Here is a 12,589-nt window from a genome sequence, read left to right as displayed (position 1 = left end):
AACATTCCTTGCAAAAAGACACATAGGGTCAATGTCATGGCCTGCAAATAGTCCGGATCTTAATCCAATTGAAAATCTTTGGTGGAAGTTGAAGAAAATGGTCCATGACAAGGCTCCAACCTGCAAAGCTGATCTGGCAACAGCAATCAGAGAAAGTTGGAGCCAGATTGATGAAGAGTACTGTTTGTCACTCATTAAGTCCATGCCTCAGAGCGCTGTGTTCCTTCCTTTGCACAGGACCTGAACAACTAAGAACAACCAACATATGGACCAGACTCACCCCATATGTGTCTAAGCCGGCATCCGTGTGGTCACCCACTCCCATTCAATCACTGCTTCGCTTGGCTCACTGACCTCACATGCGTGTGTGTGCGTAGAAGTGCTGACATGAGGAAATGACCGCTCTGTGTGTGTGTGTGTGTGTGTGTGTGTGTTCATAATTAGCTCTTATGTGCACGCATGTGCTCAGCTGTCACTGGACAGCTTTTGATGCTGAATTTTACTGCCAGCTAAACTTCGCTGCACATGCGCGCACACGCAGCGAACCTTTGCTGAGAGTCAAAGGACACTTTTGCTTAAAGTCTGCAGTGAGCTTTCCCACTAATCGTCAGATGCAGCATTTCCAGCAAACTTTAATTTCTTCTTTTTTTCCCCCACAACCCAACTCTACATCGTGATTTCTGATTGGATTATCACATGAGATTTATTTATGGCGTTGTTGTTTCCAGCATTCCACCACAGGCTGTGTGGTCCTGGCTCCTAACGCACTGCACTGTGCAATGCTCCTGGAGATGAGATTCATGTGTCATATGTTGTCATGGCGAAACAGTTCCACGTCATATGTTGACAGAATTAAATGTGATCAATCAATAACTGCGGTGAGATCCGTTCAGCTCTGAGCCTCTGACGTGATGTGTGACAGCGTGCGCACCTGCCCACCAGCCACCATGGCGTCGCGGATCTGATGGGCACAATGTTTCACATTATTTATGTCGCCCATGGGGAGGAATATCTGTACTGTAAGGTCTATTATGGATATATCGGCCTGTGCAGATGTGCAGCGCCATGCAACACATTGACCCGCAGTGGACACGGTGCTTTCAGTTGGTTTGCGCTGTGTTCACATCTCCTGCACATGAATGGCTGTGTGCCACATACATGTCATTGATCAACGGTTCCTTTGTGCTCCGGGTAGCGTGGGGGGGCAGTGGAGGTGTACATTATAAGTGGATAAGTGGCATGTGCAGGTCATGCCGACAGGCTTTGCCGTGCCCGATCCATCTCATACAAGCTCCAATTGTTTTGGATCCTGAATATGCCACCTTCAGAAGAGGTAAATTGCGCTCAGACCACCGTCGGATAGGTGTTGCATCTTGACTGCGCCCGGAGGGTTTTGAACAGCTGTATCACACTCAGGGTCGCGGGCCAATTTTGACCAATTGTGTGCACTCTTGCAGATGGCTGTCAGAATGTTTTGGAACTGAAACCCGACACTTTTCGGATGTGCGCCGATTCATCATTCTGACGCCAATCTGTATGATTCTGGTTATGTGTGACGGGGGTATAAGTATTTGGACTGAGTTTTCTTTGTTTTTGGAATGTTGTTAGTGAAGTTTAAATACAAGATGTGCTTGTAGTGTAGACTCCAGCTTTAAATTAAGGGATTTGACGTGAATCTCATATTAACAAAGAATTAGTCTTTTTTTTTATACACAGTTGCTTAATTTTCCATTTTTCAGTTCTCAAGCTGTGCAAGAAAGTGATTAGTGAGGGAAGCCACCAACACAGAAGACAAAGTTGTGGTTGTGATTAGAAAAATTGCATAATGCAAATTTTGTCTGTTTCGTCACCATCACAGGTTCATCGAAGGGATGAACTGAGAAGTGTTGTCTGAAAAAAGATGTGAAACTTAAGTTTCAGCTTGCCATAAGGCATATATGGGAAACTCAACCCTAGATTTAATCTGCTTCCTTGCATGAAAATCTTCTGACAAAAGCTGTACTATACATATTCTTTGAGAGTTCTCATGGGTGTCAGTGGCGTCTTTCACTAGTTCCGTGCACAGGTTTTTGAGAACTGTCCCTCCAGACAGATTTACCACAAACTACCATACTGTTTGTACTGTATTTCATAATGATTGATATAAGTGAAGTTGAAAACATATTCAGTGACTTCAAAAGGTTCACACATCTGTCTGCTGACTCCCTGAGCTTTATGACATCATAAAGCTCCAGGACTTTTCCTATGGTATCAAGGTTATTAAAAGGAATGCACACACCAATTTTCAGCTCTTTACAGTGGCGGCGCCGGGGGAGGGGGGGCTTAAGCCCCTGCCAAGCCCCCCCCTAGCCCCCCTAATAATTCTGCCAATAATGTGAATAGCGACTCACATATTTGTGGATCTCAACTGCAGTTTTGCGCTGAGAATGTTTCAATTTTGCGTAACTGAGCAAAGTGATGAATGTGTGTGTTCGGTGATCCACCAATGCTGAATCACCCTTCACAAACAGAATTTTCAGTTTTGCAAATAAACATTTGTAAAAACCCACACACAAGTTACAAATCAGAAATTTGTGTTTGTGGATCACAAAGCACGTGTACAAATCAAAGGATATTTGTAAATCACCCTCTGTGCATTTGCAAATATTAATGAGACAAATTAAACTCCATACTCCAAAAAATTAGGTTTCCTAAATATTTATTACGGCCACTCTTAAAACTTCACTTATCTTTATAATTTTATTACTGGTACATTTTAGAATTGATTTAGATGAGATATACTTATTATCTCACAGGAATATATCACAATTATCTGGGAACTACTTTTTGCGCAGGAATTCAACAAGCACGTCGACCGCAGCGCACTAACACAGAATATACAGAAGCTGTATATCGTTGTTCGGCAATCATTCTAAGTGATGTGTGTGTGCACTGATACCACATAATTGAGGAGCACGGGTGACTAAAACATATACCTTGGTATTTATAAAGCAATTTACTATATATTGTTCATTTTGACGGCATTTTGTGGAGCTCCTCCAATTTTTACCTCAGCCCCCCCAACAAAACTTTCCTGGTGCCGCCACTAGCTCTTTACTGTTTTGTTTTTTTTCTGATGGTTCAGTGCACATTTGGACTTGCGTTTGGAAGGGCATCTGGTGTAAAAATTGTGCCAGATTCAACATGCAGGTCCATATCTGATTTGCTGTGAAGGCCCTGAGCAAAATAGAGAGAAGCCAAAAGAAAATCACCTTATTCCCCTACATGTATTTATGGAAATTTAATTGTCACTGTCTCAGTACTTCTCATTGACATGCTGTGTTAGTGTTGGGGGTGGCCCACATGTACTGTGTGAATTCATTTACAATACATCTTGTTTTTCCACCTGTATCCACACACATTAAGAGATAACACATTCAACAGTTTATTTATGCAGTTCATTTATACAGTTTTTTTTTTGCATATTTTCTCCACTGTGGTTTCAAGACTTTTATTGTTTCTTTCAAAAGAATATATGTAAATCCAGCACCATGTCAGAGTAATAACAAATTCAGCTCCGCAGGAAGAAAAGTGTGCTGCTGAAATTATGAGCATCTTTAAAGATTCATGTTGGGTGCAGAGACATTTTTTTTTTCCATACAGATCTGAAAGAAAGCACAATTTGTTATTATTGTTCTATTCTCTCCTAATATCAAACTTCAGCATCTCTGATTTCCTGCTTTGCTTGGAGGATTTGAGTTTTAGAAAGTGCAAGAAAAAGCCAGTGTAATTAGTGATGATTCTCCTTGTAGAAATGTTTTACAGCTTCTACCTTGCTCTATTCTGGTGTTTTAATGTCATCAAGTCAGACAGTCCATGTTTTTGCAGAGGTAAGTTCTGCACCAACACCTGCTACACTCCTTTTGACAACCTCATTTCTAATTCACAAGAATAAAACGCTATTATTTGAGGATTTCAGCTATATTTAAATGTTCTTACATTCAACAATGAATGTGAGCTCATGGTGCTGCTGATCATATCCCGCTGAATACTGGAGAGCTGCAGTGCTCTTGGTGTGTGTGTGTGTGTGTATTCCCCCAATTTTAATGGCCCAAAAGTAATTGGACATTCCAAACTGTTTCATAACCAGGTCAATGTTGTTATTTCAGCAGATAAAAGATTGAGTTTCTTTTCATCCACTGCATATTATTTGGTGTTCAGATAATTCAGTCATTAAGTGGAATGAGTGTGACGCAATATGGTAAACGCTCACCTGACCATGAACCAAGGTGGCGGCAGTTAGTACAAATACTTTTAGCCTCTTCAAAATGAGGGACTGCCCACAATGCATACTTTCACTGGCACCACTCACCCAGTTTGGATGTAATTACCTCATATTCATGGGTTCATATCTTTGCAACAAGCTGATATAGATCAACACGTGTTTTAAAAACAGATGTTAAAGCTACAGTGTGGAGGTTTTTGAGGAGCTTATTAGCAGAAATGGAACATTAGTGTATAATTCCATCTACCAATGAATCAGTGTGATTTCATAAGGTTAGAATGACCCCTTCCTGTCTACACCATAGTGGGCCTCCTCATGGAAGCCACCTTGTTGCATCACCATTGGTATAGTAGCCCAAAAGGGACATATTTATTCCTTGAAGACTGGAGAAAAAGAAAAGGAGTCAATGGTTGCTCCTCGATACACGGTCTACTGTTTAGTCCATGTGCCAGTCATTTATTTTGACCTAATCGGTACCACTTAAGGGGAAAAATGACACTTAGAATCCAGCCTCAGTGTATCATGGCCTACACAAAAATGTATGATAGCCATCCCAGGGTGGTAGCTGTAGCCAGGTAGGGGTCAATGAAGAATTACACAGAGGTCAAATTATAAAAATGCTCCAATCATGTTGAAAACTATATCACATTATTTGTCTGATCATAACAATTCCAAAAAGGTATAGTTTGGACTATCTATGATGGAATGTTCTGGAGTTATGGGGTTAAAAACAACAAAAATGGTGACAAAGGTCACTCTCAGTTTGTACAGGGGTCAAAAGTTAAAGTTGCTCCAATTTCAGCAAAAAATGATGCAAATTATTGGTTGAAATAAAAGGATCAATAAATGGAATAGTTCTGACTGTGTTGAATGCTTTGTCGCCAAAGTAAAGGTCAAACAAGGTCAACATCCATTGAATTCTGACATGTGACATATGTTACCGTGTAACATTATAATTAATCATGACAGATGGAGCAAACTATTCCTTTTTAGAACCCTATTAACCCAAACAATAATTTGCATAATTTTTTACTGAAATTTGAGTAACTTTAATATTTGACCCCTGTACAAACTGAAACTGACCTTTGTCACCATTTTTGTTGTTTTGACCCCATAACTCCAGAACATTCTGTCATAGATAGTCCAGACTATACCTTTTTGGAATCATTATGATCAGACAAGTAATCTGATATAGTTTTCAACATGATTGGAGTATTTTTTTTAAAGTTTGACCTCACCTCTGTGTAATTCTTCATTGATCCCTACCTGGCTACAGCTACCACCCTGGGATGGCTATCATACATTTTTGTGTAGACCATGATACACTGAGGCTGGATTCTAAGTGTCGTTTTTTTCCCCTTAAGTGGTATCGAAAACCTGCTTGGCCCATGGACTAGTTTGGCTAACAAGTTTGAGAAACCTCTTTTTTTTTTTTTTTTTTTAAATGCAGGCTAATATGGTGTATCACAAGAGAATCAAGGGGGTGTGAATTCCCATGGACAAAGAAGCAACAACATGAAGGTAAACAAACTGACATTCATTCATTTTCTGAACCTGCTTCGGCTTAACAGTCATGGGAGGGTGGAGCCTATCTCTGTCATCACTGGGCAACACGGCGGTGTACTCCCTGGACAGCTTGCCAATCTGTTGCAGGGCTGATGCACATATAGACAGTCAAACTAATTAACACAGACGGCCAATTTAGAGTTAAATTGTGACCAGCATTGGTTTAATGCAATCTGCAACCTCACCACTAGGTGACACTAAATCCTACACAGTGTAGCCTTAAAGTTTGTAGCCAAAAATAGTCCATATATGCAGGTGAATGCATACGTTAACTCTAGACTACTGTATAAAAGTCAACATTTTCATCAAATTTTACCATTTTTTTGGGAGGGTAAGGTGCGAGTAAAAATTCCAGCTCAGTCTGAACTTAATCATCAGTCTTTCATTGTCATAGCATCCACATTGTCTCCAGCAGGTTCTACAAAGATTTTCAAGGAAGTTGTGGTTGTTAAAGTACATAGGTTTTCAAGTGCACAAGTGGCCGTCATGTTTCCTCACAGGAAGGACCTAAAGTGGAAGGTCACATCTACATCTGTAAATGAAAAACTTTGAATCGTCTGCACTGATGAAGCCCTCACTGTTGAAGTGCAACAGCCTACATCCATTCCAGATGAAGAAATCATCACCATCCATGAAGGACTCACGCTTCAAATGGTCAAAACTATTTTAATATGGGAAGGTAAATAGCATTGCAGCAGTGGGCTGAAAAGCCTTCTATTTTAGAAGTTACCCAAACCCGAAAATTAACATTTGTTGCTATATCTGATTTTGTTCACAGGTATGTCTGGACAATGGAAACATGTTTTGCCAGTGCAGGATAGGTGTACGAGCTGAGAAATTTGACAATTTGTGACCGCAGCTTATTTAAAATAGTCTATTTTGAGATATTGCATTCCTCTGAGATATGGATTGACAAAATATATCCCAGTATGGTTTTAAACCATGCAGACTGGTATGATAGAGACATCCATAGGGTTTAAGCATTTAAAGATGGTCAAATTTGTAAATTATATGAATAAAATGGTGAAAAATAGGCCCCAAATTAACCCTCGTTTTGGTTTTGGTGAAGCACAAAAATCTGTCTCCAGCAATATTGATTTAGAATATCACTTTCAAATAAGATTTAGAATATGTCCAGACATCTATTGCATCATACTGAGCCATTAAAAGTCAGCTAAGTATTCTCAGATGTTTTAGATATTGCACAAGGTTACCCCTCTCCCCCTAAACTTCAAATATCAACAAATGGTTGCTGTGGGATCATTAAGAACATCATATATTTAGTTCTCTATTAGAAATATATCCTATTATGGTTCTATATTATACTGACTTGTATTATAGAGATACTTACAAGGTTTAATATTTTAAGCTGTTTAATTTTATGAATTAAAACCATAAAATAGTGAAAAATATGCCCCAAATTGACCATCGCTTTGGTTTTGGTGAAACCAAAAAATCTGACTCTAGCAATATTCCTTAAAGATATTTTGTTTGTTTGGTTGGTTTTTTGTTGTTATTTTTTCTTTAATATATTACACTCCTGTAAGTTCTAAAATATTCCAAGAACTTTATTGCATCATACTGAGGCATTAAAAGTCAGCTAAATGTTCTCAGATGTTTTAGATTTCTATCAGGATCAACATTTAGAATTATTGTATTATAAGGATGTCATCATTATTGAATGCCATTATAATAATATCCAAGTTTTCTTGGGGACATAACAATATTTGTTTGAAAGGACAACAATGAATAAGTTTTAGGGTATGTCAGTATCTGCGATTTGCTGATTTAGATGAACAGGAATTCTGCATTTGGATATTGGCCTATTGACCTCTGCTTCTGTCATTGGCTATTGATGTATTCTAGATGACATGCACTTCAGTAAGTTTTCAAGTTTTGTTCTTTGTTTTTTATTTTATTTATTGATCTTTATTTGCTTTATGTTACTTTATGCTTTATGCTACTGCCCAGTAGATGCTGTGATCTATGATGGACATGCAATTGTTCAGGCCTTGCCACCCCCAAGCACACCACTCCCCTTGACATTTCAAGACATGGCAAATCGATTCCTTTCATACATCATGCGTAATGCTGTAGAAATCTCACAGGATGTTGCCCAGATCCACATAGCATTCGATATCTACAAGGAAGATACCACAAAGTCACAAACAAGAGACAAGAGGACATCAGCAACCAGTGGTCGCACATACAAATTCAGACCTGAAACCAAAGTTCCACCAAATTGGAAACAATTCCTTAGTGTACCGGAGAATAAGTCTCAACTAGCACTGAGTTACACTCAGTACTTCAAGGACATGAGAGAAGCACGTCTTGGAAACAACATCACACTGTTTGTAAGTGGAGAAGAGAAGGATGGTGTGATAATTACAAAGACATCTGTGGTGCCTGCAAGGGATATCATATCCGATCACGAGGAAGCTGATACTAGACTTGTCCTTCATGCTTGTGCAGCTGCAAATGCTGGTACCAAAGTTATAGTTGTTTGTAGCCCAGACACTGATGTCCTTGCTCTTCTTCTCTACCACTGGCCACTTCTCAATACACAATTGTTCTTTCTGACTGTTAAAGAAGGCAAACACACTACCCTTACCAGATTCATCCCTGTGCATTCACTGTACAAATGTCTGTCCCAACCTCAGCTCAACATTCTACTTCCAGTATACTGTCTAACTGGCTGCGATACCGTGAGTGCGATGTTTAACATGGGGAAAAAGAAGGCCTTCAACTTAGTAAAGAAGAAAGCAAGCAAGTTCCAAGAAATGGCAACTATGGGAGATGACCTACAACTTCAGAGCCACCATGTGTCTTCAGTGACCAGGTTTATCAGTACATTGTATGGAACTGAATGTGAAACACTGAACTCATTTCGATGTCTGGAAGCTACTGAAGGTGTGGCTGCAAAGAAGCTTCCTCCAACAGATGATAGCTTCGGGCTCCACCTGCAGCGGTGTGTGTACCAATTGTTCAAATGGAAGCATGCACATGTCCCCATCCTTGATTTGCCATCTCCTACACAGTATGGATATGAGCAACTATCACAAACAGGAGCACTAGTACCCAAGATGACAACACAAGCTGTTGCAGCTCCAGAACTGCTGAACCTGGTAGTATGCGAGTGTGATACTTGTGATGCAACATGCTCCTGCTTGCAACACAATCAGCCATGTACTGCAGCATGCAACTGTGAAGGCTCACTTGATGATGAGGAACCATGCACAAATGAATTTACATTTGGAGCATTTGGAGCATTCACAAACAGTGACACTGACAACACTGAAGACACTGACAACACTGAAGAGCCAGATGAATGTTAAGTTTAAGTGCGAATATACTGGTGTTACTGAAATGTGACTAAGTTTAGAGATATATTCTTTTTGGTCATGAACATAATTATCATAATTATAAAACTTAATAAAGTTTAAATCACCTTTTGAATTATTTATTGCATTTTGTTGTCTACTAAAAACAGCAATATGTTAAAAGTTATAAGATTACATCCAAATCCATGATTTGACATTTCTTTGGATTTAGGGGGGAGGGGTGACCTTGAAAGGTCTGTAGGAAATCTTTGAGCTTTCTGTTAACTTTACATGGTTATGTAGCCTGTTGTAGATGTCTGAGAAAAAAATAAAACCTTTCTGAAGGTTCTATCTCTATTCGTTTTTGCTAGAGACAATTTTTTGTGTTAAATCAAATTCAAAACGAGGGTCAATTTTAGCATAATTTTAAGATTAAAAGTACAATTTTCCAATATTTTGGTATTTACTTTTAAAAACTCATTTGATGTACTTCATATCATGTCTTGTTTGCTAAAAACCCCAACTGGGGTAAAGTTAATGCTTTTTTCTGTAATAGATTTGCAATAACTTCAAATTGTTATTTTTCAGGGGGGTTAAGTTGTACACAATTCCTGCATTGGTAAATTAGATTTTCTATGCCCAGACATACCAATCCATGAACAAATGTTAATTTTTTGGTTTGGGTACCTCAAAACTTATGACAACTCTGTTGCTCAACTAAAACTGATTTTAATTTTTTTTTTTTTTGGTCATCTTCATTAACTTGCGATTTCAGCTAAATCATGGGTCGATTTTGTGGCCCCAACTTGCGCAAGTTAATGGGGTTTACCTATATTAAGGTGGTCTCTCGAAAACAGACAGAAAAGTCTAACAAATGACCTGTTAATGTACCTGTTGCTTTAAATGGAAAGGAGGTGCTGATGACCACACCCCCTGTCCCACCTGAATAACTCTCAGAAGACTCAAACCAGCTGGTGGCAGATAAAATGACATTGTTCAAATATTTCTAGACCCTGCATTATATTTTACATTGGAGCCTAAAAGGGTTTGGTGGTTTTGTGTGTGTGACTTCTACATCGCACACACACTCTGCCATGGCAGAAAATTTCCCTCCGGCCTTTAGATGTGCAGTCGTGTGAAGTGACTGCTCATTTTCATTTCACAAATTCACTGTTCATTGCCTCTGTGAATTCCCAATGCTATCACACACCCTTTGCAGTGATTTAAAAATAGAAAACAAACTAAATGTAGCTTATCTCGACTAGTATTTTTATTGGTTTTTCTTTTTGGTAGATGTAGCCAATGTCAAATATAATAGCATGCCAGCCAATGTTAGCCCACTAATCAGGCTATTACCATTAGCCGTTTAGCTTTGTCTCTTAAATGCTCAGCTAAACCAGTCTGAGTTATCTTACTGCTCATTTCCCCTGCAGCTGTACAGCATGGCTGGGACCCTCATCACCCCTTGGTCATTTTTGCTGTTAGAGACAGAGGCAAAGTGGCCAGCTGCCATTTATTTTCAATCAGAGTCGGTGTTTCATTCGGTTGTTAAGTGTGACGTAACGTATCACATGATATTCAACTTCTGGGTCAAAACAAAAAAACGCGTGCTTTGTCGGCTGTTTGCGGTCATTGGTAGTCTGCGTCAGCTGAGCTTCTTTCAAAGCTAAGACCTCACACGCAGAGTTCCTGGATGTGCAACCAAGTCCATAGGTTGGAAACATCACTGGAGCTGTCGTTTTATAGATTCCCAGCCGATGACAAACAGAAACAGAAGTGGCTACAGCTGATCAGGTAGGCCCCCTATCCTGGCCTTTTCATTTTGATTGCTGACGCTGTAGCGGCTGTAGCGACCATTTATGAAATGAATCTTGACAGTTTACGTAACCATAGTGTTTTGTTTGGACCCAGAAACAGATTTATCACGTCATGCGTTACGTCAGAGCTTAACAGTCGCACAGCAACAAGAGACAAGTGGTTGCCACGTCGCAAGCTAGGTTATGCCAAAATGGACGAGAAGCCTATTTTATGCAAATGCTGAATGATGCCATACGCCAAATGCCATCCGAGTGAGGGCAGCGTGACCTATTTTGGATGGTTGCTAGTTATTTTTGTACTTTTAAAAAAAATAAATAAATAAAATCCATGTTTAAACTGTAAAACAACCCTTATTTACCTTTCTTTGGCATGAGGTTTTGATAACGACATTTTCTGAATAATTTCCATAAAATTTTTTACTTCCCAATAAAATTTTTTACTTGTTAATGTATCAACCCCCCCCCCCCCCCCCCCAAAAAAAAAATCCCTATCGGTTGGGCTCTAGCCTGTATATGCACAAGCGTGTATGTTGCTTGTCTTATGGTGGAGCTTATAGGGGTTTGGTGCTTCTCTGAGAACTGATGTGACAGACACACGCTTTTCAGTGACAGAAAATAGCCCTCCAGCCTTGAGGTGTACCGACACTCATGTGAGGTTACTCTTTATCGTATTCATTTCACAACTTCACCTTTCATTACTGACTGCCGTAAGTGGACGACGCTGTGGGTGGGGTGTCTGTGTTATCTCCTCGCTTTCTTCACATCCTTCCTCTCAGCAGCCGGGCCCACTGTGTCACTGCTTGACTGTTTTTTTTTTTCCCCCTACTGAAGTTATTGCAACTTGAGCCTACAAATTACCAGCATGTGCAGAGTGTCGAGTGCAGCAGCACACACAAATCACAAAGTGCAAGTGCAGCACTATTCTTCTGTGCTGTGCTGCTCCAGATTCTGTGCTGCTGCAAACCAGGCCTTTTTCCACTTTTTCCACAATTGTTCATACAAGTCGAACATAAAATGCAGTCATTGAAACCTGAAACTTATGTACCGAATCCCTCAAACCAACTCGACAAAACTGCAATCACAATTTGTCCTCTGCAGATAGTTTTCAATTCCAAATCAATACACTAATTCCAAATCAATATATTCATGAACAGATGGTTTTGAATGCTACAGTGCATCCAGACAGTATTCACAGCACTTCACTTATCCCACATTTTGTTATGTTACAACCTTATTCCAAAATGGGGAAAATTTATTTTTCCCCTCAAAATTCTACTCACAACACCCCATAATGACAACATGAAAAACTTTTTTTTGTTAATTTATATATATATATATATATAAAAGAAATCAAAGGTAAATAAATATTCACACCCTTTGCTCAACACTTTGTTGATGCACCTTTGGCAACAATTACAGCCTCAAGTCTTCTTGAATATGATGCTACAAGCTTGGTGCACCTATCTTTGGGCAGTTTTGCCCATTCCTCTTTGCAGCACCTCTCAACCGCCATCAGGTTGGATGGAGCGTTGGTGCAAAGCCATTTTTAGAATTCTCCAGAGATGTTCAATCGGATTCAGGTCTGGCCTCTGGCTGGACCACTCAAGGACATTCACAGAGTT

The 12,589-nt window shown here is 39.6% G+C and overlaps 1 long non-coding RNA gene across 1 annotated transcript in view; it reads right to left on the bottom strand.

Annotated features, from left to right (window-relative positions):
* The window catches only part of LOC117531841, a 25,423-nt gene extending 12,834 nt beyond the window's left edge, over nt 1-12,589 (bottom strand). Inside the window, exon 1 of the long non-coding RNA XR_004566745.1 lies at nt 12,369-12,589. This is a non-coding gene — a long non-coding RNA (uncharacterized LOC117531841). The remainder of the gene's footprint in view (nt 1-12,368) is intronic.

This window comes from Thalassophryne amazonica, chromosome 19, assembly GCF_902500255.1.
Source record: "Thalassophryne amazonica chromosome 19, fThaAma1.1, whole genome shotgun sequence".
NCBI lineage: Eukaryota > Metazoa > Chordata > Actinopteri > Batrachoidiformes > Batrachoididae > Thalassophryne > Thalassophryne amazonica.
The sequence above is the reverse complement of the archived record's forward strand: the minus strand, read 5'-3'. Positions and strand labels throughout refer to the sequence as shown.